General features: G+C 40.3%; 1 long non-coding RNA gene across 2 annotated transcripts; it reads right to left on the bottom strand.

The window, feature by feature from the left end:
• Nucleotides 1-9,654: 9,654 nt before the first annotated feature.
• On the bottom strand, nt 9,655-27,115 carry LOC129657424 (uncharacterized). Of its 2 annotated transcripts, XR_008716709.1 has the most exons (5): nt 26,921-27,115; nt 13,633-13,790; nt 12,713-12,842; nt 12,105-12,351; nt 9,655-9,792 (listed from the first exon to the last, which is right to left on the bottom strand). It is a non-coding gene; the product is annotated as an uncharacterized LOC129657424 (long non-coding RNA). The 2 variants fall into 2 exon arrangements; XR_008716708.1 differs by lacking the exon at nt 9,655-9,792 and having other exon boundaries at nt 11,673-12,351; nt 26,921-27,106.
• Between the last annotated feature and the right edge of the window lie 5 nt (nt 27,116-27,120).

Here is a 27,120-nt window from a genome sequence, read left to right as displayed (position 1 = left end):
CGAAGAGTTGGACATGACTGAGCGACTTCACTTTCACTTTTCACTTTCATGCATTGGAGAAGGAAATGGCAACCCATTCCAGTGTTCTTGCCTGGAGAATCCCAGAGATGGGGGAGCCTGGTGGGCTGCCGTCTATGGGGTCGCACAGAGTCGGACACGACTGAAGTGACTTAGCAGCAGCAGCAGGTAGCTGTCTGGAGGGTCCCTCAATTTTGAGCCAACTATAACTCGTCTCTTAAATCTGTGATCGTTTCAGATCTGTAAGCATTATTTCCTCCACAGATTATAATCTGAGGGAGGAAGTAACTTTTATACTCTTTCACATCTCCACAGTTCCTACTTTAAGGCAGCTGCTTAATAAATACTTGCTAGATTGCAGCTAAATTAAGTTGAAATAAAAGAGTGGTTCTTCTTAATTACAGGAAAGCTCATCAAATGTTATTGCCAATGTTGTGTGTCAAGTCATTTTTATATACTAATTTGTATACTAATTTTTAAAAGACTTTCAGAATACTTATCTTGAAATTTATGTGGAAAGATAAATGAAACTGTATTATCAGATTTTATATAAAACAGACCAGTCAGAAAACATTTTTTTCTCTGTATTGAATGGAGAATAATCACAGGGATTTGCATTTCTTGCTGTTAGGATTGTGGTTCTTAGTATTTGAATAAATCTTAAACTAGGACTCTTCTAAAGTAATCTTTCTCTGTAAGTTACACAACCAGATAAGTTATATAAGACAGGTGGAAAAATTACTTTTATTCAACTTATAGTCTCTGTTTGTTTTGGCTATAATAAATTGTCAAGATATATGCAAGTATGGATGTGAGAGTTGGACTGTGAAGAAAGCTGAGCGCCGAAGAATTGATGCTTTTGAACTGTGGTGTTGTAGAAGACTCTTGAGAGTCCCTTGGACTGCAAGGAGATCCAACCAGTCCATTCTGAAGGAGATCAGCTCTGGGATTTCTTTGGAAGGAATGATGCTAAAGCTGAAACTCCAGTACTTTGGCCACCTCATGCGAAGAGTTGACTCATTGGAAAAGACTCTGATGCTGGGAAGGATTGGGGGCAGGAGAAGGGGACAACAGAGGATGAGATGGCTGGATGGCATCACCGACTTGATGGACGTGAGTCTGGGTGAACTCCGGGAGTTGGTGATGGACAGGGAGGCCTGGTGTGCTGCAATTCATGGGGTCGCAAAGAGCTGGACACGACTGAGTGACTGATCTGATCTGATCGGATATGCAAGTAGTATGTAGTCATTTAGGATATTTGAAGGCTTATAATTCCTACCATTAAGAAGTCAGCCTGTCACTTTTAAAGTGCAGTTTAGGGAAGAAAACAAATATACATAATTTTATATAAATTATATAAATACTAGTATATTAAACCACATAGCATAACTTTCATTTTGTCCCAAAAGGCTGTCTCAATGAGTACGTATCTGTTGGTGAAATCACTCTTAAGCCTTTAGAAAGTGAAATTAAAACTGAAAATAGGTTTGGAGAACTTTATTCTTAGAGGCTAGTGGAAGAAAGGTCATATTCTTTAAGTTTAAATTCCTTTTATCTTATGGACTCTGAACTTGATTCACTTGGAAAAGTGGAAACTTCCTGTAAAAACTAATTTGATGGGTGAATCTGGAGAAGTGAGGTGTAGCAGAGATAATAGTCTTTAGACAGTTTTGCTGATGGATATTGAAGTGAGGCAGGATTATCATTCTAAGATGATTCAAATGTAATTAATGCTTTTCAGAAAATTCCATTTGAATGTGATGTCTGTGATACTTTGAACACAAACAGTGCATCCCCTGAAACTTTATATAAAACATCATATGATTCCTGTAAGTGTTCAAAAGTATCATCCATTATTTGTTATCTGAAAATAGAGAATAATGTTGTGTTAAGGAGGACAAATATATAACTAAATCACATGGCTGTGATTACCTGAAACGAACACAGAATTGTAAATTAACTATATTTCAATATAAAATACTTTTTAAATTAAAAATACTAATTAGTAACTAAGCACTAAAACAATTAATGCCCAGTGGAATATCCTTCCTTTTTTATCACCAGTATTGATGTCAGTCAGCATCTTGTCATATAATCAGTCAGTGCTTTGAAGATTATCAGTTGCTATGTTATCCAACAATACAATTCGGTTTGATTGAAGAGTGAAAGTGCAAGAGTCAAGCTTTACAAAGTGACCTGGGAAAACCACTTGGCTCTTGTACACAGCCCATAAAATGTGAGACTCAAGTCGGAGGGAAGAGGCAACATGGTTTGTATGTGATGGGCTTTCCCTAGGGAGTGATATGAAAACCAAAAGGCTAAAAGGTGAATCTTGAAAACAGAAATGAGCCTCTTTCCTTCTGTGATATGAAATTCAGATCTGAAGGGTAGAATGTGCCATAACACAATTTTCTTAGAATAAATATTTCTTATACAAATCAATGAACAGTTGAGTCATTGTATGAAAAATTAGTGCAAAATTGCAATTATAACAAGAAGTTTAAAGATACAAATTAAATCACCTTATTTTCATAAGTCATAGTTACAGTTTTCAAGGTTAAAGATAATTGATCTTTTTACATAATGTAATATAAAACTATTCATTCTCAGTTTAGGTGGACTCACTTAAAATGATCGTTTTTGGTAGCTCAAATTATCCTTAAGTTCACTTTAGCACTTTTTGTTTTAGTTTTTTTCTTAGACATTAAGAAATATTAAAGAGCATTATTAGAGGGAAATAATTTTTTTGTTTAAAAAGATGGCATATTACGTATTCTTTGTAATTCCTCATTCAAAATGGAAAGGCATAATTATGTTTAATGTTTGAGCTGTAAGAATACAAGAGTTTTGATCAAGCGTTTATTTAGTTGGTTTTCTCAGGGTAACTGCTTACTGAAGGGGCTTCCCAGGTGATGAAGTGCTAAAGAATCTGCCTGCCCGTGCAGGAGATGCAAGAGACATCGGTTCGATCCCTGGGTGAGAAGATTCTCTGGTGTAGAAAAGAGCAACACACTCCAGTGTTCTTGCCTGGAAAGTTCCATGGATAGAGGAGCCTGGCAGGGTATACTCCATGTGGTCACAAAGAGTCGTACTCGACTGAGCATGCGCGCGCGCGCGCGCGCACACGTGCGCGCGCACACACACACACACACATACACACACACACACACACACAGGAACTTACTGAACACCAGATCCTTCACAATGCCAGCCTTAGAACAGTGAACCAGCACAGTCCTACCGGCTCTTCCTTTTCATGTTCTTGGGCAAATTTCCTGGCCTCTCTAATGCTACCCATTAGAGAATTGAAAGGAATCTTTAATTTCCTTTCCAACTCTACCTTTCTTTTGTTTTTGATTCTGAAATGGCCCACATTTAACTCTGATAGGAATCCTATTCTAAAATATGAAGACTATGAAAATACAGTTTAGCTTTCCATTCTCCCAGAGCTCTTCTCCTGGATGCTGCTAACTAGATTTATCTTAGATACTACTTCTTAACACATGATACTGATACCTTAATAGTTCATATACTATATTAAATTATTCCTGGCAGGGTCATTATTAAGTATATTGCTGTTAACTCCTCATCTAGTTGTAAGCAATGAGGACCAATTACATAGTGGCATAAATATACTGGTGCCCCAACTGTCAAGTCAAGAAAGCAACAATTTAAATGTCAAGTAAAGCTACTATACGCTGTGTTTTATGGAATCTACTGTAGAGCTTTAGAAGATGGAAATATTTTAATATCTGTAACGATTTAATTCTTCTCTTTATATTGCAAATAATGCATGTTTATTAAAAAGCATCCTGTGACCTTTGTAAATACTGTCTATGCCCCATTCCATTTAGAAAGTAAAACAGCATGCCCTCAGAATGTAACAAGTAGGTTTTCCTCTATCTTCATTGATCTGGAGAAAGTCCCATCTGATGTGCTATGTGTACCTTTAGTCATATTGAAACAGCAAAAAATAAGATCAAGAACCAAAACTACCAAGTGTGAGTAGTTAAAACGCTTGATTTTCAAAGGCTTTCAAAATGTGTATACATACTTAGGCAAAAAGTCCTTTATCTTTCCAAGGCCAATTTTTCCTTTGATTCCCTTAATTCCCTTCTGCCTCTTTAGTGCCTGTTCCATCAACTAATCCCTTGTTATCTCTTTTCAGTAGCGCCCACTTCATTCCATACATTTCATCTGTTAGTGTATTAATTTATTCAGAAGATTTAACAATATCTTTTCTGTGTTAAGCACTACACAGAACATGTATCAGTGAAAATTAAGAGTGGCATAATCATAACAATTATTAACATTTCTTGGGCTTTTCACACGTTATATCATTCTCACACCAAACCATGTGGTTGACATTGCCCTTCTACAGACAGAGACACCCAGAGAGGAACTTGCTAGTATGGTATGGGGCTGGCATTAGGACCCAGACCTTCAGACTGCAGAGCAGTATGGGGTCTGACCTCAAGGAGACACAGCTCTGTGTAAGAACGCAGACACAGACAGACAAGTATAATGCCTTATATTCATATTTCTTTCTCTTTCAATCATCACACAGCTATCCTAGATCAATTCCTTATTGCCTGTATCCTGGGCTACTGTAATAGCCTATTAACTGGTCTCCTTGTCTCCAAATCTTTCTCCTCTTCAACCTATCCTACAAAAAGTGATATTTTTAAAACAAAGTCCCAGTGTTATCACTCATCTCCTCAAAGGCCTTCAATGGTTTCCTTACTTCCCTACGAGCAAACACCTCAGCATTCAAACCTTTCACACCGAGTCCCAGTGTCCTTCTAGCTTCCTCAATCAGTTCTCCTTTTACCTGATCATCCTGTGCTTCTCCTTTTTGCTATTCAATATCCATGCAACTGACTGTCCCTTCATCTAGAAAGCCTGCTCCCTGTTTCCATAAGTCTGAATTTTGCTATTCCTACACATCTGTATCTTGTGTCTTTGTCCCAGGAAACTTTTCTGATTCCCAATTCTGAGCCTTCCTCACATTTTATATCACTTTCAGGATTCTGAGCCCTCACTTTTTGCCATAGGCATTTATGTATAGGACTTGTGTATCCACAGCATTGGTTTCTTAGGGCTGCCATAACAAAGCGCCCCTAACTGGGTGCCTTAAAACCGCAGAAACTTTTTCTTTCACAGATCTGGAGCCTCGAAGTGTAAAATCAAGAGGTCAGCAGGGCCATGCTCCCTGCGAAGCCTCTAGGACAGGGACCTTCCTTGCCTTTTCCATGCAGCTCCAGTTATTCCTTGGTTCATGGCAACAGAACTTCAATCTCTGCCTCTGTCTTTACATGGCATTCTCCCTGTGTGTGTGTGTCTAAACTTCCATCTTCTCTTAAGGACACCAGTCATACTGAATTAGTGTTCACACTGATGACTTCTTCTTATATTGATTACATCTGCAAAACCACTATTTACAAATAGGGTCATGTTTAGGTAGCAGAGGTTAGGATATTTACATAACTTTTTCAGGGAGGGGGCACAATTAACTCTTATGCTCAGTGTATTTGAGTTCAAGCACTGAGTCTTTAGCTTAGTACCATTCTAACTAGCAAAGCACCCCCAGGACAGGGATGATATATTCTTCATTTTGTATCTGCTTATCATATAGCTTTATTGTTCAACCTTATGCTATAATGAATCAAATTATTTAAATTTGGAAAGATCATAAAAAAGTTCTGAGGCTGCCAAGGAAGATCTATTAAGCAACAATTGTATGGGGTGTTACAAAGCCTCAAACATGGTGGTGGTTATTAATCAACACATTAAAAAAATATCTTAGTTTGGCAGAGAGAAAAGTCCCAAACACACCACCGGAGACTGGCAAATTCAATTTGAGGCAGTACGTGTGAGGGGAAAAAACAATTATCAGTTGAATATACTCTCAGATGAGCTAATAAATTAGCTAATTTAGAAAATTAGGTTGGAACTATTGTGTTATCTTCTGTTTTTAAGTAGTGAACTTAAAAAAAATGGAATAGAGTTGCTTCACAATGTTGTGTCAATTTCTTATGTACAGCAAACTGAGTCAGTTATATGTATGCATATATCCACTCTTTTTTTAGATTTCCTTCCCATTTAGGTCACCACGAATCATTGAGTAGGGTTCCCTGTACAACAGGTTCTCATTAGTTATCTGGTTTATACATGGTCATACATACGTGTATGGGGCCTCCCAGGTGGCACTAGGGGTAAAGAACTCACCTGCCAGTGCAGGAGATGTGGGTTCTATCCCTGGGTCGAGAAGATCCCCTGCAAGAAGAAATGGCAATGCACTCCCGTATTCTTTTTTTTTTTCTTTCTTTTATTTATTTTTTTAAATTTTATTTTATTTTTAAGCTTTACAATATTGTATTAGTTTTGCCAAACATCGAAATGAATCCACCACAGGTATACTCGTGCTCCCCATCCTGAACCCTCCTCCCTCCTCCCTCCCCATACCATCCCTCTGGGTCATCCCAGTGCACCAGCCCCAAACATCCAGTATCGTGCATCGAACCTGGACTGGCGACTCGTTTCATACATGATATTATACATGTTTCAATGCCATTCTCCCAAATCTCCCCACCCTCTCCCTCTCCCACAGAGTCCATAAGACTGATCTATACATCAGTGTCTCTTTTGCTGTCTCGTACACAGGGTTATTGTTACCATCTTTCTAAATTCCATATATATGTGTTAGTATACTGTACTGGTGTTTTTCTTTCTGGCTTACTTCACTCTGTATAATAGGTTCCAGTTTCATCCACCTCATTAGAACTGATTCAAATGTATTCTTTTTAATGGCTGAGTAACACTCCGGTATTCTTACCTGGGGAATCTCATGGGCAGAGAGCCTGGAGGGCTACAGTCCGTAGGGTCGCAAAGGGTCAGCCAGGACTGAAATGACTTAGCACACACACAATATATGTATATATATATGCTAACATATATAGTGTATATGTCAATCCCAGTCTCCCAGTTCATCCTGCACTTTTCCTCCCCTCTTGGTATCCATACGTTTATTCTCGACATCTTTGTTTCTATTTCTGCTTTGTCAATAAATTCATCTGTACCGTTTTTCTAGATTCTACATATAAGTGATGTTATATGATATTTGTTTTTCTCTTTCTGACTTTAAGGAGTGGACTTTTGAAGAGAACACCGAAGTCTCTCATGCCCAGAGTATGCTTATTGAGGATCAAAAAGACGGGGTTATGAAAACCAAAATGTCCAGGAAAGAACACAGTTTCCTTGTTAAAGTCAAGGGCTGTGAGGCTCACTAATCTTTTCAGTCAAGCTCCTTTCTTAGAGTGAACAGCAGTCAGGACACTTTCCTGACAAGCAAAGGTCAGGACAGCAATGTCTGAAGACAGGGTTATTCACAAGAAAAGCCGGTAAGTGGGTGCACGTTTGCCAAAGTGCAGACCGTCACCGCGGGAGGCCAATGGACAACCCAGCTGCTGGGCCCACAGAGGCCACTAGGGGGCGCTGAAGAGGGCAAGGCTGTGAATTTAACACACAGAGCCTCCTCGTCTGACAGAATTAAATTTGCTTCCAGTCATCAGTTGGACCCCTGGATCTCCTTAACCAGCTTGTTAATGGCAGTTTTTATCTAAAGAAGACTGAGTAGAGGAGTGACTGATACTTGAAGCCAGAAACTGTAAAGAAAAAGTGATACAGTTTACAGGGGAGACATAGAGTATTTGGGTCTTGGATCTGCCACTTATGAACCACAACTGTGAGCAAGTTCCTTGGCCTTTCTGAGCCCCCTTTTTCTCATTTATAGATTGGGAATAGCACTACCTTGTGGGGATGTCATTAGAGGTAAGTGAAAATATGCATTTAAAATGCTTAACATTTGGAAGGAACAGCTAACTGCTGTTGCCATTATTATTCTATTGGAAACAATATTGGAGCAATGCTGACATCTTTTCATAATGCAGGTACATATTTCAGAGTAAACCAGGCATGATGATTGACTGTTACTGGTTTGACTTGCAACATTTAGATGACTTTTTAGTTTACCTGATAAATTGAATGGAAACTTGGTTTGTTAAGTTTAAAAAATAAAATAATAATATTGAAACCATAGAGGTAAATCCTAGCAGCAGCTAAAAATACAATTTCAAATTATACAAGATTACAAATGAGAAGACTAGCCATCACTTAGACGGTGCTTACTGTATGTCAGACTCTGTTCCTGACCTTTACATACAGTGTGTCTGTGTATCAGTCGCTCAGTTGTGTCCAACTCTTTGCAACTCCATGGGCTATGGCCCACCAGGTTCCTCTGTCCATGGAATCCTCCAGGCAAGAATTCTGGATTGGTTTGCCATTTCCTTCTCCAGGGGATCTTCCCAACCCAGGGATTGAACCTGGGTCTCCTGCATTGCAAGCAGATGCTTTACCGTCTGAGCACCAGGGAAGCCCTGTATACATAGCCACCCACTCAAATTAAGCAATAGTTTAATATTAAATGGCCACAGAATCCTAGTAAACACGTTTGATGAGTTTGAGTTCTGTGTATGTTCAACCTGAAAGTTTCCTACTAGATCTAGGATTGTCAAACTTATTCTGTAAATGAATAGAGGGCAAAAATATTGGGCTGTCAGGGTCGTATGGTCTGTTGTAACTACTTAATTTTGCTGTAGTAAGCTACTTTTATAAAGAAGTAGGTATGACTCTGTTCTAGTAAAATTTTATTTCCAGATATTGACAATTTTATATGATTTTCTTTTGATTTGTTTACAACCATTTGAAAATATTAAAACAATTTAAATTTGCAAGCTGTAACAAAACAGGCAGGCCGCAGTTTGGATTTGGCTCAGAAGGCATGAATTGCCAAATCCTGTGTCAGAGATGCAAATATTGACATGTTAAGTAGCCATGAAGAAGGCTACAGTACATGACAGAAAATAGCATTACTTCTTTTCTCGGGTCTTTCTCTTTACCTCTGTAATCTTGAAACTTACTGACTGCTTCCTGTATCTAGTTAGAGAGCAGTTGATCTACTCAAGTTAGTCTGTCATACGTGAAGTGAGTATGAGATTGGGCCACGAGCCTGTGCAAAAACGGCCATTTTAGGACAAATATATTCTCTGTAACAGAACTTTCTGACACTTCAAGATCTGCCCTGTGGCCATTGATCATTCACTCTTGAGCAGTTCAGGATTTCCCTCTCCCCTCTCTCCCAGGTTGTATCTCAGTTCTGGGTGACCCCATAGCACTAAGGCCAAGCCCTGTGGGTAAAGGCTGGTCCTCACGTGTCACATGCCTGTAATCGCGTCTGTGGTCTGTGGTCCAGTGTCCGTTCCTGGTCACTACCAGCCCTCCATGCTGACATGCTGGGCATTCAGTTTCCAATCTTGTCTGTGGTCATAGCTGTGTTTATTACTACAAACTTGTTGCTTGTCATTTGAGGCCTCTTCGAGTTCACCAACACTGTTTTTAAAATTTATTTATTTTTATTGAAAGGTGATTGCTTTCCAATATTGTGTTGGTTTCTGTCATACAGCAACATGAATCAGTCATAGGTGTACATATGTCCCCTCCCTCTTGAACCTCCCTTCCACCTCCCACCCCATCCCACCCTTCTCATCTAAATTCTGCCCCCTCTGGGGGGCTTGGGCTTCTCTGATAGCTCAGTTGGTAAGGATGCGGGGGACCCCGGTTCGATTCCTGGGTCAGGAAGATCTGCTGGAGAAGGGATAGGGTACTCACTCCAGTATTCTTGGGCTTCCCTCGTGGCTCAGCTGGTAAAGAATTCACCTGCAATGTGGGAGAACTGGATTTGATCCCTGGGTTGGGAAGATCTCCTGGAGAAGGGAAAGGCTACCCACTCCAGTATTCTGACCTGGAGAATTCCAAGGACTGTATAGTCCATGGGGTTGCAAAGAGTCGGACACGACTGAGCAACGTTCCCTTTTCACTTTCAGGGGCTTATCCCCTTCTCTGCCACATTATCCTAGGACTGTGACAGGCCAAAGGTTTCTGTCTCCAGCACTGTCGTCCGTCTAGCCTTCTCTATGTTGACACGTGCACACTAGGTAGTGGGTGAGAATCCTGCAAGGCTGCCACTTCCAGGGCTCATCATGGGGGGCAGAACACAAGGCCCTTCCACTTTGGGGCCTCAAACCTATAGGGGCTTCTGCTGCCCCATGTTTGTCTCTTCTCAGAGCCCACATCACTCTCTCAAACTGATAACTCTTAAATTCAGCTTCACCTCTGCTTCAGAGGGCTATTTTAAAATCACTGGAGTAACAGAAATTTGGTCTTATATTTTCTCTAGTCTTCAAAATATGTTCTTTTTGACATTAACTTTATACTTTGATTCCTTAGCCTCTGCCCTCCCTCCACCTTTTTTTTTAAGCCTCTGGCTTTTGGAGAGTCAAAAACCTTTTCTTTGAAACTATTGCCTCCGATGTATTTCCAGAGTTAATTTTGAAACTCAGAAGTTGAAAATTGACTCCCGCCCACACCCTTGCACCTGTGTGTGCATCACTTTAATGGTCCTTTCCTGAAAGCACAGAGGCCAGACTGAACCCTCCCTTCTAGGTGAACGGAGGAAATGTACCAGGCCCATAAATAGTTCCTTGGCTAGTGCAGGGCATTGCTGACATGCTGCTTTATCTGCCCTGAGCCCTGTTGAACTGGCTGTACACACAACATATGGTGAGATGAAGTCCACCCCAGAGTCCACAGGAACATTCCTTCAAAATGTTTTACTTGGGAGCCCAGAATTTAAATTTAAATCCTTGAATGGAAGAATCTATTTGGAATATGTTAGGTTCCCTGCCACATCTTCCAAGGAAGCAGATAGCCAAACATTCTATGGCGTTTCTTCAGGTTTTGTCTTTAGAAGTTAACATTTCCTGTAACTGAGTTTAAGTTATATATTTCCAACATCAATTTCTATTTTATCTTCTATGTTAATTAGCTGGGTCCTTGGTTTTGAGAGCAAAAGCAAAAGAATGTTGTCCCATGAGCAGCATGCCTCAAATAATAAAATGTTGCCAAAATTAAGAACAGAAAAACAGAAAACATTGTCTATTGAGCATGAAATGTCAAAGACATATGGTGTTTTTGTTCGAGTCTTTGAAGGTCAAAAACTTGTTTCATGTTTTAAGACATGAAGGAAGAGCTGACAGACGGTTCAAACAGAATTTTAATGTCAGCCTTCCTTGTAATCGGACCTTAAGGGCCAGTATCAAAAGCACTATTCTTATTCTCAAGTATTTTGAGTTTACCAAAATTGTGTAACTTTAGGTTACCATGTAGAGGTCTCACATAAGCTTCAGAATGTTTGTGGAGACAGAAATTTGCTGACCTGCTTTCAGTTGTCAAGTCAAAACCGAGCAACACAGGTTATTGCCAGCTCCAAATAAGAATGCTTAACAATTAAAACAGTTTTTTAAAATGTTTTTGAAACAAGTAGGGTAATTTTTTATCCTTCAGAAATCCCTTTGGTTCCTGTATTCACTTTTGTCAATCACTGTAAATGTGAGTGGTGAGTTTGTTTTGTATAAATTTTATTTATAGCCTAAAAAGTAAATCAAAGACATAAGGTTCACAAACTTTTCCTATTATCTTAAATTAACAACTCCAGAAAGTCTTGCAATTCATGGGACTTGGTGAAAAGAGATTAGAGCTTTTCAAAGGTTTTCACAAAGTTGACTTTATTTTTACGAAACTGCTTCTAATTTAGAAAAGTATTTATCTTCTACTCAACATCTAAGTGCTCCATCCAATTAACAAGACTTTGGCCACCAATGACATAGTTAATCCACTGGTTATCTCACAAAAGCGAATTTGATGGAATGTGTGATAATCTCTGGTTCTTCACATTATATTCAATCTCTAGCCAATTTCAGAATAAAAGTTAAAAGAATACTCTGTGATCCCTAACAACTGATTGATTAGGGATGACGTTTCAGGCTTTGAGCTGGAGATTCAGTGATTGGGTCTTGCCCTGGAGGTTTAAATTCTCCTGTCCTTTTCTGAGCAGCAGTTAAAAATGTAACAAAGCTGCCTGGGAGGCTGACATAGATCATCCACATTCTGGGGCACCGTACTTCACTTACCCTTCATTTGACAAAGATAGGCACAGCCAGGCCTAGTGTGTGAAGCCGTTGACAGATGAGCAAGTCCCGATGCTGCAGAAGTCAGAACACAAGAGCTAATAATCGTCTGGGGCAGTGAAGATGAACTCCAGTGCTCTTGCCTGGAGAATCCCAGGGACGGGGGAGCCTGGTGGGCTGCCGTCTATGGGGTCGCACAGAGTCGGACACGACTGAAGCGCCTTAGCAGCAGCCGCAGCAGCCTTCCTCCCTAAATAAACAGATGGAAAGAGTTTGCAGTTCATGTCTTTCCAAGGTAACAATTTATTTCATTTCTGTTTTACAGTATTGAACCAAAAGTTGTTCTCTTTGGGGAAATTTTATTTTTCTTTAATTATTCTACCCAAATGACAAGAGAGCTGAGTCTTCTGGGGATAGGTGCAGTGAAGTCAGAGTTAATTAGTTTTCTCACAGTGCACAGCATTTGGGTAAAATATCACTGCAGGGGAACACCAGCATTCAGATTCCTTGATTAAGTGGTGTGCTTCTAAAAAGGCAGAATTCTATCAGAAAAAAACTATGTGGAAATAATATTTCAACCTCCTTGAGAGTTGACAGCATTTGATACTCACCTTGGAGTTTTCCTTGGAGTAAATCCTTTCATCTCCACTTTATCTTTCCTTTAAGGTGTCAGATGGCAAGAGAAAATGATGGAGTGCCCTGCAGGTCCCTAGAGAACTTGAGAACCATGTTCCTATTTAACTGCAACATAAAACTCACAAATCAGTTTATTTTTCTCTTGTGATTGTCCAAGTTATACATTCTGCAGAATTTCAAGGCTAAACAAAGAAATCTGCCTCAGTGATCTTTTGTCATTTCATAGATGGGTATTCAGATTAGACTAAGAGCATTACACAGATACACCTATCTGTGGCACATAAATGAGCTCTCAAATTCAGTGTCTGTTCTTTTCTTATCTGATTACAGGCTGATTACATGCAAACATGCCAAGTATATGATTTACATGATTAATATATAAAGTTTAAGCATTGATGTTATTTCAGGTGACCCTATTATTAATTTATTAAGCACAGGTCTTGTAATGGAAAGAATTCTGTCTCACAAAAGAATAGCATTCTTAGGGACTAAGGAAATTGGCAAAGTATAAACCTCAGAGTTATACTTAAGACAAGTTACACATTGATATCCTCAAGTAAAGGTCTAAGAAAGATTGCCCTTTAATTCAGAAAAAATTCTGGAGATAATAACCTCAAGAATATCCCTGTTAATTAAAGAAAAATTATTTCGCAATTAAAGATACCAGGTAAGTAGCTAAAAATAAGTGTTTTCTTCAGCAAGCTCAATGCCTTATTCATTACATTTCTTCCTTAGAAAATAGCAGATATAAAATAGAAACCAAGAAAATAAGAGTCCTTGTCACAACTTTCCTAATTAAAGCCATTTTTCCCCTTTATTGGCTCCATTTTGTACATTCATTTCATATAGTAATAAACAACTTGAGCAGCTAAAGTCTTCACGGAAAGAAAATTACCTTCTTCAGTGAGGAAATTTCAGACCTGAGGACTGATTTTCTTTCTTGTCTGTATTTCTGTCTTTGTCAAGAAAGAAGCATTTTCCACAAAATTATGGCCTGAAGAGCATCCGATGGCTTTTCCTTCGAGTTCACCTACTTAAGTCATGGATGGATCACTAAAGGATGAGATAAAGGAGAGACACTGTTCATAAAAGGGTCAAGCAAGTGCCTTTTGCTTATTTTCCTTACGTAGCTGACAGTAGCAAAGACACAAATCATACATTCAGTGCCACAATTACATATGCCTTCTTTCTATGTTTTTCCCAAGTAAGGTCAGCTTTTCATGGTTCAATTTTTAATGCAATCATTAGCTCACACCTTAATAAGGATTCTTGTCATCAGTGCTTTTCATAAATTCTGGCAGACAAAGTGTGAGATTGTTGACAGCCTGATTTGATGATATGAAGTCTTTTTTGCTTGTTTCTTTGTTTGTTGATATGAATTCTTATGATGATACAGTGGGGCAAACTTGATTTCTGTTTCCAATTGTGGAATAAAACAGTAGATTTTGTATTGTTTTAAGATGAGAGTTAATTCACCATTGTGAAATACCTGGAATCACTCCCCTACGCCCATGTTTTGAATTCTTAGCAATCATTAAAACAAGTCTTTCATTGAGAGACCAATGGTGCAGTGGTACATAGTAGTGGCAATGATAGAATTGAGCAACTCAGAAGATTTAGGGCTAGTTTTATTTGGCGGTTGCTTCCCACAAAAGAACAAATATAGTACTGGAGTTTTAAAACCTGTGCCTATTTTGAATTAAATTTACATTCAAAGACCAAATGTCAAGAAAAAAATACCAGTCAGTGGTAATACTGCATATAAAGCTACCAAATTCTCCTACCGGCCAAGGCTACAGCAAGATGTATAATCACTGCTGCTGCTACTGCTGCTAAGTCGCTTCAGTCGTGTCCGACTCTATGCGACCCCGTAGACGGCAGCCCACCAGGCTCCCTCGTCCCTGGGATTCTCCAGGCAAGAACACTGGAGTGGGTTTCCATTTCTTTCTCCAATGCATGAAAGTGAAAAGTGAAAGTGAAGTCGCTCAGTCATGCCCGACTGTTGTTAGTGACCCCATGGACTGCAGTCCACCAGGCTCCTCCGTCCATGGGATTTTCCAGGCAAGAGTACTGGAGTGGGGTGCCATTGCCTTCTCCATGTATAATCACACGAGAAGCCAATAAACAAGGTAAGGATCAAAAAGACAAAGACCTCTGTGCTCTGTAGGGGCTGGCTTCTTGTCTTTTCTTAGAACTGTGTGCTCGATTGCATTTATTTATTTATTCATTTAGAAAATATTTTTTGAGAACCTGTATCATGCCAAGTACCAGACTAGGCTGTGGACATATGTTAATGACTTCAGGGAGGTTAACAGTTCTCTCTCCCACTAGTTTTGATAACATAATGCCAAGTTAAAAATCAACTACAGCCATGTTAGGGCTTCCCAGGTAATGCTAGTGGTAAAGAACCTGCCTGCCAATGCAGGAGACATAAGAGACGTAGGTTCAATCCCTGGGTTGAGAAGATCCCTTGCAGGTGGGCATAGCAACCCACTCCAGTATTCTTGCCTGGAGTATTCCATGGACAGAGGAGCCTGGCAGGCTACAGTCCATGAAGTCGCAAAGAGTCGGACACGACTGAAGTGACTTAGCACTCATGCACAGCTATGTTAGGTACTATTACACATAAAACAACAGTTCAGTGGGAGACTAGAAGGAGTTTACCTAGTTTGGGAGGTCAAGGAAAGATGTCCTAAGAAAGTAACTTTGAAGGAGAGCTAAAAGTTTATGCAGAAGGTCTTATGGCAAGGGAGAGCTAAGTCATGTGAGAGATCCTAAAATACAGAGCCCTGCTTAGCGGTCCAAAACTGTGAGAGCTGAGACCAGAGAGGCAGGCTGGGCAACACAGAGCTATTCTACAAGGAACAGGGCTTTTAGGCCCTTATCTTAAAAGCAATGCAAAGTATTGAAGTATTTTAAGAGGGCAAGGAGTCTGCAGTAATCATATTTGCAATTTTAAAAGATTATTTTGAATATAGAGATGTGAATAAATGGCAACCACTCCTTATAGTGAGACAAAGAAAAGGAGAAAAATAAAACACTCAGTTTCCATATCAAAGTACTCTGATTTTAGGTGTGCATGATGGAAAGACCACAATTGTTTAGATCATTTATGATTCTCCCATATAAATAACAAAAAAGGGATAAAAGAAGTATAAACTCCTCAGGACTAAGAGAAGAGCAAAAAGACAGAGCTGATAGAGGAGTGAGTGGTAGCTGAGTAGCTGTGTAGTGTGGATAACCATGGAAACCACTAATCTGAGCACAGAGAATGAAATAGGCTCAGAATTTGGGGCCATAAACCTCACCAGGCCATGTGATTGCGATGCTGGGCAAAAAATATGGGCACTGGTTTTAAAGAAACTGTGTTGAGAGTGGAAGAGACAGAAGATGCAACTGGTAAATCATGCAATTTTGTCCTCCATTCCCAACTCTCTCCCAATCTGCATCTTTTCTTTGGAGAAATTTATTAATAGGGAGTTCAGATCCCATTCATTCATATAATCATTTATTCATTTGGTATATATTTGTTAGCTACATGCTATGTACTAGGAAGTGAACAAAACAGATAAGATCTTATGTACCATTCTAGAAGGGAATAGAGATAATATAAAGAGACAAGTAAACAAAAATACCAGATAGTGACAAGAATTATGCAGAAGATTAAAGATAACATAATTTGAGAGTGACTATTTTCAGATTGGCTAGTCAGGAAACATTAGCCATGGGTGTGTGTGACATCTTTAAAAATTGTGATTAAGAGCCAATCTGCAAGGTGAAGCATCAGCTCTTATTCTTACTATTCAAATTCTAGAATGTGAGCAGGCAATGAAGTCTATGTCCCCAAGGGTGAAAGAAAGTATTCTTCTTATCTAAATGGTCACAGAAAAACAACCTTTAGATACTGACAGAGAAGGATTTTTTAAAGTTAAAAAAAAAAAAAAAGTGGGAAAAGAAAAATGGCTTGCCACTTGAGGACCTTATAGTGAAGCCTTAAATTAACAGTCGCCACCTCTAGACACAGAACATCCAATCAGCTTTGTAAAGCTTTGATTTTAAATATGACTGGTCAGCCAAAGTTAACCATATAGTCTAAGGGTGCTTCAGTCAAGACAAAGAGAACAAAACAGAAAGATCTGATATAAAAAAAGGAAAAGGCAGATAGTAGGAGAAAAATCTAAAAAAACCTTCTTGAATTAATATCCCAGACACACAAGAGAAGGTATTTTATCCTCAAATTAAAATCCAAATCTATGCAAATGAACTATCATAAGAAAAACCTTTGAAAAATTAAAAATATGAGTGCCAGAGTTTTTACAAAGTAATGTCAGATAACAATATTAAGATAGTCACAATAATATTAGCAGTGGTCATTAAGTTAATGAAAAATTGGTGTCACTTAATAGGTGGAGGACAGCAGAGAAGTAGTGGTGGACAGTATAAGAGAATTGAGCTCTCATCTAATATAGTTGTGTTGTTGTTTAGTTGATAAGTTATGTCGAATTGTTTGTGACCCCATGGACTGTAGCCGCCAGGCTCCTCTGTCCATGGGATTTTCCAGGCAAGAACACTGGAATGGGTTGTCATTTCCTTCTCCAGGGGATCTTCCCCACCCAGGGATTGAACCCGTGGACCTGTGTCTCCTGCATTGCAGGTGGATTCTTCACCCCTGAGCAACCAGGGAAGCCCATCTAATTTAATGGAAGCTTTAATTAGAATCCGCCTGCAAAGCAGGAGACACAGGTCCACAGGTTCAATCCCTGGGTGGAGAAGATCCTCTCTATGAGGAAATGGCAATCGATTCCAGTATGCTTACCTGGAAAATCACATGGACAGAGGAGCCTGATGGGCAACAGTCCATGGGGTCACAAAGAGTCGGACACAACTTAGCAACTGAGCATGCATCCAGAGTTGATAAATATATGCATTTCAGGAGAATAACTGAAGTCTTCTAAACAAATTAACTATCACTTTAATAAATTAAAATCACATATTTCTATCAGCTTTTTAAAAGTGAGATTAATTTGCTTTTGTTAAAATTATCAGTGTTCATTTAAAGGAATGTAATTGATAGGTATGTTCGACTTTCACACATCTTAGAGGATGATCAAAATAATGTTTTCAAATGACACAACTTTTAGTAAAAATGTGAGGTCTTGTTAGCATATCACTGTCTTTTAAAAAGAAGTATGAGCAGAATGCTAATGACTTATTATGCTACTTTCCCTGGTGTCTCAGTCGGTGAAGAATCCGCCTGCAATGTGGGAGACCTGGGTTTGATCCCTGGGTTGGGAAGATCCCCTGGAGAAGGGAATGGCTACCCACTCCAGTGTTCTTGCCTGGAGGGTGCCCATGGACAGAGGAGCCTGGCAGACTACAGTCCAGGGGGTCTCAAAGAGTCCAACACAACTGAGCGACTTTCACTTTCACTTTTCTCCTTCTGAAACCACTTCTGTTATCGGGTTTTTAAGCACAAACATGTATAAAGAAATGAAGTATCTTTTCATCAGAGAGAAGTTGATACCATCATATTTCTAGGGGATACTGTTTTTTTCCTTCACTCAACAAACATACATTGAACAGCTAGCTACTAGACATCTCTCTTCTCAGAATAAGGAATATAGAAAGGAACAAAACAAATAGCCTGCCCTTATGAAATTTATATTCTGATAAGACCAGAAACAAATACACAGATGTAAGTATATAGTAAAATATATAAAATGTTAGTAGTAATAAGTGCTTTGGGGAAGAATAAAGCAGGATAGAGGGAATTCAGGTAAAGGTGATTCCTATTTTAAATTTGGTAGTTAGGGAAAACTTCACTAAGAAGATCTTTTAGTAAAGATCTAAGGGAACCAAGGGAGCTAATGATGGGAATATCTGTCAGAAGAGCATTCCAGGCTAAGAGAAAGATAAATGGTGGTGGTGGTGGTGGTTTAGTCACTAAGTCACGTCCGACTCTTGCAATCTGTGCACTGTAGCCCACCAGGCTCCTCTGTCCATGGGATTCTCCAAGAAAGAATACTATATACATAAACTCTAAGTTGGGAGCGTGGGCAGGCATGGTTATGGAATAGTAAGAGGCCAGTGTGGCTGTTGAGCAATGAGTGGAGGGTAGGTGGTAGCATGAAAAAACTAAGATTGTTGAGTTGCATGTTTTGTAAAACCTCATAGACCATTGAAAGGACTTTAGATTTCATTCTGAACAAAAAAAAATCTGGTTTACAGATCCACTCTGGCGTCTGTGTTGAGAACAGCCTGAAAAAGAGCAAGGGTTAAAACTGAAGGATTAATTGGAAGCCTACATAAATAATCCACTGGAGAGATCATGGTGACTTGGATCTGAGTGGTAGTAGTGGGCTTGAAAGAAGCTGGTCAGACTCTAGATATGTTTTGAAGGTACATTTGAGTTTGCTGATAAATTAGATGTAGAGAGTAATAGGAAGAGAAATAAAAGGACTCAAGATCTTTGCACTGAGGAACTTGGAAGAATATTATTGTTAACTGAGATGGGAGAATCAGGTCCTTTCTGGTGTTCAGTTGATGGTGGTGGAAAGATCCCCTGGAGGATGGTACAGCAAGCCATACCAGTATTCTTGCCTGGAGAATCCCCATGGACAGAGGAGCCTGGTGGGCTCAGTCCTAGGGCAGCAAAGAGTAGGACACGACTGAATATATAAGCCTCAGTTCAGTTCAGTTCAGTCGCTCAGTCTTGTTCGACTCTTTGCGACCCCATGAATCGCAGCACGCCAGGCCTCCCTGTCTATCACAAACTCCTGGAGTTCACTCAGACTCACGTCCATTGAGTCAGTGATGCCATCCAGTCATCTCATCCTCTATCGTCCCCTTCTCCTCCTGCCCCCAATCCCTCCCAGCATCAGAGTCTTTTCCAATGAGTCAACTCTTCACATGAGGTGGCCAAAGTACTGGAGTTTCAGCTTTAGCATCATTCCTTCCAAAGAAATCCCAGGGCTGATCTCCTTCAGAATGGACTGGTTGGATCTCCTTGCAGTCAAGAGTCTTCTCCAACACCACAGTTCAAAAGCATCAATTCTTTGGTGCTCAGCCTTCTTCACAGTCCAACTCTCACATCCACACATGACCACCAGAAAAACTATAACCTTGACTGGATGGACCTTGGTTGGCACAGTAATGTCTCTGCTTTTGAATATGCTATATATGTATATAAATTTCAGGGCAAAGGTCTAAGCCAGCGACAGGATTTTGAAAGAGAATATCGTATATTAGGGCTTCTCTGGTGGCTCAGACAGTAAAGAATCAGCCTGCAGGGTTGGGAAGATCCCCTGGAGGAGGGCAAAGCAATCCACTCCAGTATTTTTGCCTGGAGAAATCCCGTGGACAGAGGGGCCTGGCAGGCTACAGTCCATGGGGTCACAGAGTCAGATATGAGTGAGCGACTAAGCACAGCACATGGCATATTAAACCATGAGACTGGACGTCCAGAGATAAATATCAGTAACCTCAGATATGCAGATGACACCACCCTTATGGCAGAAAGTGAAGAGAAGCTAAAGAGCCTCTTGATAAAAGTGAAAAAGGAGAGTGAAAAGTCTGGCTTAAAACTCAACATTCAAAAAACGAAGATCATGGCATCTGGTCCCATCACTTCATGGCAAATAGATGAGGAAACAATGGAAACAGTGAATGGAAACAATGGAAACAAAGAAAACAGATTTTATTTTCTTGGGCTCCAAACTCACTGCAGATGGTGACTGCAGCCACAAAATTAAAAGATGCTTGCTACTTGGAAGAAAAGTTATGACAAACCTAGACAGCATATTAAAAAGCAGACATTACTTTGCCAACAAAGGTCCATTTAATCAAAGCTATGGTTTTTCCAGTAGTCATGTATGGATGTGAGAGCTGGACCATAAGGAAGGCTGAATGACAAAGAATTTATGGTTTTGAACTATGGTGTTAGAGAAGACTCTTGAGATTGCCTTGGACTGCAAGGAGATCAAACCAGTCAACCGTAAAGGAAATCAGTCCTGACTGTTATTCATTAGAAGGACTGATGCTGAATCTCCAATACCTTTGGCCACTTGATAGGAAAAGTTAACTCTGAAAAGACCCTTATCCTGGGAAAGATTGAAGGCAGGAGGAGAAGGGGAAAACAAAACATGAGATGGTTGGATGGCATCACCGACTCAATGGACATGAGTTTGAGCAAACTCCAGGAGATGCCAAAGGACAGGAAAAACTGGTGTGCTGCAGTCCATGGGGTCTCAAAAAGTTAGACATAACTGGGCAACTGAGCAACATAATAGCTAAATAAATCAAAGACTGAGTTTCAAGGATATTTTATTATAAAGAGGTCAGGAAGCAGAAGGGGAAAAAGTAGTCTGAGAAAGATCTAGGCCAGGCTTCCAGTATTCCTACCACCTTCTGTACCATCCAGTAGACTAGGAAGTTGCAGAACAGCCTATTGAAGGCATTGCTGAGGGGCCAGTTGGGAGCTGACACTTCAGGAGGAAGAAGAGCTGTTCTCAGGATGAGATCAAGAGGTGGAAGGAAGGGAGGTCTCTCCCAGCGACTCACTTGGGGAAGTTTCTGCTTCCATCTCCACTACTTTAGGTTCTAGGTCTAGAAGTTCTTGTTCCCTAAGAGGGCATACTTCTGCCTGGAAGCAAAACTCCCAGTAAACTTAAAGCCATGGTTGATGCCCTCTGCGGAGAAGGCAATGGCAACCCACTCCAGTACTCTTGCCTGGAAAATTCCATGGACAGGGGAGCCTGGTGGGCTGCCGTCTATGGGGTCACACAGAGTCGGACATGACTGAAGTGACTTAGCAGCAGCAGATGCCCTCTGAATTTGGGTTCTTTGTGTCAGATCAGCAGGTAAAGAAAGGACTCATTATAACATCAGACAGCTGTAAAAACAGGAGAGTATGGCATTATGATTCAGTTGAATGTAGTGGTTAAAACAAACTTTACTCTGTGTAGTCTCTGTGTGTGAAATGTGTGCCCCAGCTAGGAAAACTTTATAGGGCTCATAGAATGACTCCCCTAAAGAGATATGGGAAGTTTGTGTTCAGGTCATCTTCCTAAATTTCCAAGTACATTGGATGGCTCTAAGATATCACTGTTGTCCACACTTAATTCAAGAAAGAAATGATGGGTTTGTTTTTTTTACCATAAATAGAATGAGAAGATGAAAACCATTTCAGAGTATAAATTTTAATATACTTTCTTTCTTTGAGAAAAAAAAAAAGAGATGCATTTATTTCTCCTCTTCAACTCTGTCCTCCCGACCCCCAACCCCAGAGTCATAACAAAACAGTTTATGCTTTGCAAATGATTACAGAATAAAGTGAGAACAACTTGCAAATTTTAACTCTCTTCCAGTTCATGTAAAAGCAGGGTGTGTGTGTGTGTGTGTGTGTGTGTGTGTGTGTGTGATTCTCTTGTAGTCAACCACAAGTAGAAGCCCAGATATCATCTGATTTAGGTAAACATTTGCTAAATACCTACTCTCTCCCCAAACCCAGATTTTTCCTAGTTACATCATTAATTACAGTAAAATGATCTACCCTAAGTGGGCTTCCCAGATGGCTCAGTGGTAAAGAATCCACCTGCCAATGCAGGCGGAGAAGGCAATGGCAACCCACTCCAGTACTCTTGCCTGGAAAATCCCATGGATGGAGGGGCCTGGTGGGCTGCAGTCCATGCGGTCGCTAGGAGTCAGACACGACTGAGTGGCTTCACTTTATTTTTTCACTTTCATGCATTGGAAAAGGAAATGGCAACCCACTCCAGTGTTCTTGCCTGGAGAATCCCAGGGACGGGGGAGCCTGGTGGGCTGCTGTCTATGGGGTCGCACAGAGTCAGACACGACTGAAGCGACTTAGCAGCAGCAGCAGCAGCCAATGCAGGAGATACAGGAGTCACAGTTCAATCCCTGGGAAGGGAATATTGCCCAGAGAAGGAAATGGCAACCCACTCCAGTATTCTTCCCTGGAAAATCCCATGGACAGAAGAAACTGGTGGGTTACAGCCTATGGGGTTGCAAAGAGTTAGACATGTCTGAGTGACTGAACACAGGAGGATTTACTCTAAAACTGAAAAAATGGTATAAGAGAAAACCACATAATCAATTAATTCTTCTAACTTAAAACACAAGATGATGTAGCCAACAGTATTTAACTTTTTTGGGAAAAAAAAAAAACCTCTTTGAAATAATCTACTGTAGTTTTAAAATGAACTAAATTAAAAAAAAATTAAATAGAATTACTCAGAGGATGCTATTTTGTAGAAGACAGCATGATGTCATTTTCAATCATAGCAAAAATTATTTTCTCCTGCTGTTCATTTGAGTGAAGAGAAAATTAATTTATAATCCCTTTGATGGCCTTTGTTTTCATTAATTTAATTTCCACTACATGTTAAGATCAGAGATGTCAGTGACATCATCTTTTGCTTGTAAAACCAGCCCAGTGGGGGCTTTTTGTTAAAGAGGATTGTTATAACAATCTCTCTAAGCTAAATAATACATTGCAGAAAATAAAACAGAAATAGCATACTGAAAAAAAATTAAGCACACATCATAGGAGAAGTTTATTTCAGAAAAAAATGCATTCAGTTGTGGCACTGCTTTTTCATATGAATAGACGTTGAATCATTGTCTTCAAGTAGTAGCTCTTAGGGCTCAGCTGTTGAGAATCATCTGTACTTTGGGGCAACGTGGAGCTTCTCCAGCAGAGATTAGGATTTAATGGGTATGGAATGTGGCTCATGGATCTTCATTTTTACAAAGACTCCAGGTAATTCTCAAATGATTTGTGGTTTGAGAATCAGTCCTAATTATAAACTTTTTTTTTCTGTTCATCCCAGATGAGTGTGATTATGCTTACCTTCCTAGGCTGAGGCTGACCAAAGTTTTGTTTTGTTTTTGTTTTTTCAAATAAAGGTGATCAGCAGAGACAAACAAATAAGCAGATAGTCCTTTGTCTCCTTGAGGTTAAAGGCTCAAATGTTAAGTGCCTGGTTCATGAAACATCCTACCGTGAATGAAGCTCACTTCATAAATATGCCATGCCCTCAGTTATAAATTAATACTGGAAGGGCAGGAGACAGTAAAAAAGCAAGACCCATTGGGTTTCTTGAGGGCTGCAATATTGGGAAAGGAGGAAGAAAGACACAGAAAGAGAAGGCTGGAAGCTAAGGAAACTTTCATAGGCTTTATAACTTTGCGTAAATTCTGTATTAATATTAACTTAGGCAAGAGATAAATAAAAAGACTGCCTAAAATATTTCTGATCTTGTAGCTGCCACAAACAAGAGTTTTCAAGTTTTATGATGTGTTTGCTTGTTGTGGTTGTTACTGTATAATTTTACATGGTTGGTTGTTTAGTTGCTAAGTCATGTCTGATTTTCACGACCCCATTGACTGTATGTAGCCTGCCAGGCTCCTCTGTCCATGAAATTCTCCTGGCAAGAATACTTGAGTGGGTTGCCATTTCCTTCTCCAGGGGATCTTCCTGACCTAGGAATCGAACCAGGGTCTCCTGTATTGTAGGCAGATTCTTTACTGACAGAGTTATGAGGGAAGTTATAACTGTATATGACTTCACAGGAAGTCCTTGTGTTTTGCATAAATGCATTTTGGTTCCAAGTAATTAATTTAGGGGCTTCCCTTGTGTCTCCAAATTTGCTGGTATATTGAGTGCAGCACTTTCACAGCATCATCTTTCAGGATTTGAAATAGCTCAACTGGAATTCCATCACCTCCACTAGCTTTGTCGTAGTGATGCTTTCTAAAGCCCACTTGACTTCACATTCCAGGATGTCTGGCTCTAGGTGAGTAATCACACCATCATGATTATCTGGGTCGTGAAGATCTTTTTTGTACAGTTCTTCTGTGTATTCTTGCCACCTCTGCTTAATATCTTCTGCTTCTGTTAGGTCCATGCCATTTCTGTCCTTTATCGAACCCATGTTTGCATGAAATGTTCCCTTGACATCTCTAATTTTCTTGATGAGATCTCTAGTCTTTCCCATTCTGTAGTTTTCCTCTATTTATTTGTATTGATTGCTGAGGAAGGCTTTCTTATCTCTTCTTGCTATTCTTTGGAACTCTGCATTCAAATGGGTATATCTTTCATTTTCTCCTTTGCTTTTGGCTTCTCTTCTTTTCACAACTATTTGTAAAACCTCCTCAGACAGCCTTGGGATTTGATTTAGGTCATACCTGAATGGCCTAGTGGTTTTCCCTACTTTCTTCAATTTCAGTCTGAATTTGGCAATAAGGAGTGCATGGTCTGAGCCACAGTCAGCTCCTGGTCTTGTTTTTGCTGACTGTATAGAGCTTCTCCATCTTTGGCTACAAAGAATATAATCAGTCTGATTTCGGTGTTGACCATCTGGTGATGTCTATGTGTAGAGTCTTCTCTTGTGTTGTTGGAAGAGGGTGTTTGCTATGACCAGCAAATTTGCCAGAAAATTTGGAAAACTCAGCAGTGGCCACAGGACTGGAAAAGGTCAGTTTTCATTCCAATCCCAAAGAAAGGCAATGCCAAAGAATGCTCAAACTACTGCACAATTGTACTCATCTCATACGCTAGTAAAGTAATGCTCAAAATTCTCCAAGCCAGGCTTCAGCAACACATGAACCATGGACTTCCAGATGTTCAAGCTGGTTTTAGAAAAGGCAGAGGAACCAGAGATCAAATTGCCAACATCTGCTGGATCATGGAAAAAGCAAGAGAGTTCCAGAAAAATGTCTATTTCTGCTTTATTGACTATGCCAAAGCCTTTGACTGTGTGGATCACAATAAACTGTGGAAAATTCTGAAAGAGATGGGAATACCAGACCACCTGACCTGTCTCTTGAGAAACCTGTATGCAGGTCAGGAAGCAACAGTTAGAACTGGACATGGAACAACAGACTGGTTCCAAATAGGAAAAGGAATATGTCAAGGCTGTATATTGTCACCCTGCTTATTTCACTTCTATGCAGAGTACATCATGAGAAACGCTGGGCTGGAAGAAGCACAAGCTGGAATCAAGATTGCCGGGAGAAATATCAATAACCTCAGATATGAAGATGACACCACCCTTATGGCAGAAAGTGAAGAGGAACTAAAAAGCCTCTTGATGAAGGTGAAAGAGGAGAGTGAAAAAGTTGGCTTAAAACTCAACATTCAGAAAACAAAGATCATGGCATCTGGTCCCATCACTTCATGGCAAATAGATGGGGAAACAGTGGAAACAGTGTCAGACTGTATTTTTCTGGGCTCCAAAATCACTGCAGATGGTGACTGCAGCCATGAAATTAAAAGACGCTTGCTCCTTGGAAGGAAAGTTATGACCAACCTAGATAGCATATTCAAAAGCAGAGACATTACTTTGCCAACAAAGGTCTGTCTAGTCAAGGCTATGGTTTTTCCAGTGGTTATGTATGGATGTGAGAGTTGGACTGTGAAGAAGGCTGAGTGCCGAAGAATTGATGGTTTTGAACTGTGGTGTTGGAGAAGACTCTGCAAGTCCCTTGGACTGCAAGGAGATCCAACCAGTCCATTCTAAAGGAGACCAGTCCTCGATGTTCATTGGAAGGACTGATGCTGAGGCTGAAACTCTAATACTTTGGCCACCTGATGTGAAGAGTTGACTCATTGGAAAAGACCCTGATGCTGGGAGGGATTGGGGGCAGGAGGAGAAGGGGATGACAGAGGATGAGATGGCTGGATGGCATCACTGACTCGACGGACATGAGTTTGAGTGAACTCTGGAACTTGATGATGGAGAGGGAGGCCTGGCTGTGCTGCAATTCATGGGGTCACAAAGAGTCAGACACGACTGAACGTGTCTGACTGAACTGAACTGAACTTGTGTCTCCTGTGTTTGCAGGCGGATTCTAATTCCCAGGTAGCTCAAGGGTAAAGAATCTGCCTGCCAGTGGAGGAGTCCCTGGAGACGCAGGTTCGATCCCTTGGTGGGGAAGATCCCCTGGAGGAGGGCATGGCAACCCACTCCAGTATTCTGGCCTGGAGAATTCCATGAACAGAGGAGCCTGGTGGATTACAGTCCATAGGGTCACAAAGAGTCTGACCCAACTGAATCGACTTAGCAGGCCCACATAATTAACTTAGACCACTTTGGATCGACGGTATACAAGTAAACAAGAATCTGCCTACAGATTTATCAACATTTCCTTTTGTTACTGACCATTTCGAGTTGCGCCCCAGCAAGGGTCCTTCTGCCTAGTCTTGTCACAGCCAGTAGAAAGAGACGAAGTCTGGTTCAAAAGCAAAGGAAAACGTCGTTCTTCAGTAACACAGTGGAGAAGTGTGAGCCGGCACGCTAGAGCACAGGCCGTGGGCTACAGGGCTGCTTTGCTGGAGTTGTTGCGGGGCCAGCACAGCTGC

Source organism: Bubalus kerabau, chromosome 7 (assembly GCF_029407905.1).
Source record: "Bubalus kerabau isolate K-KA32 ecotype Philippines breed swamp buffalo chromosome 7, PCC_UOA_SB_1v2, whole genome shotgun sequence".
NCBI lineage: Eukaryota > Metazoa > Chordata > Mammalia > Artiodactyla > Bovidae > Bubalus > Bubalus kerabau.
This window is presented reverse-complemented; position numbering and strand designations above follow the sequence as displayed.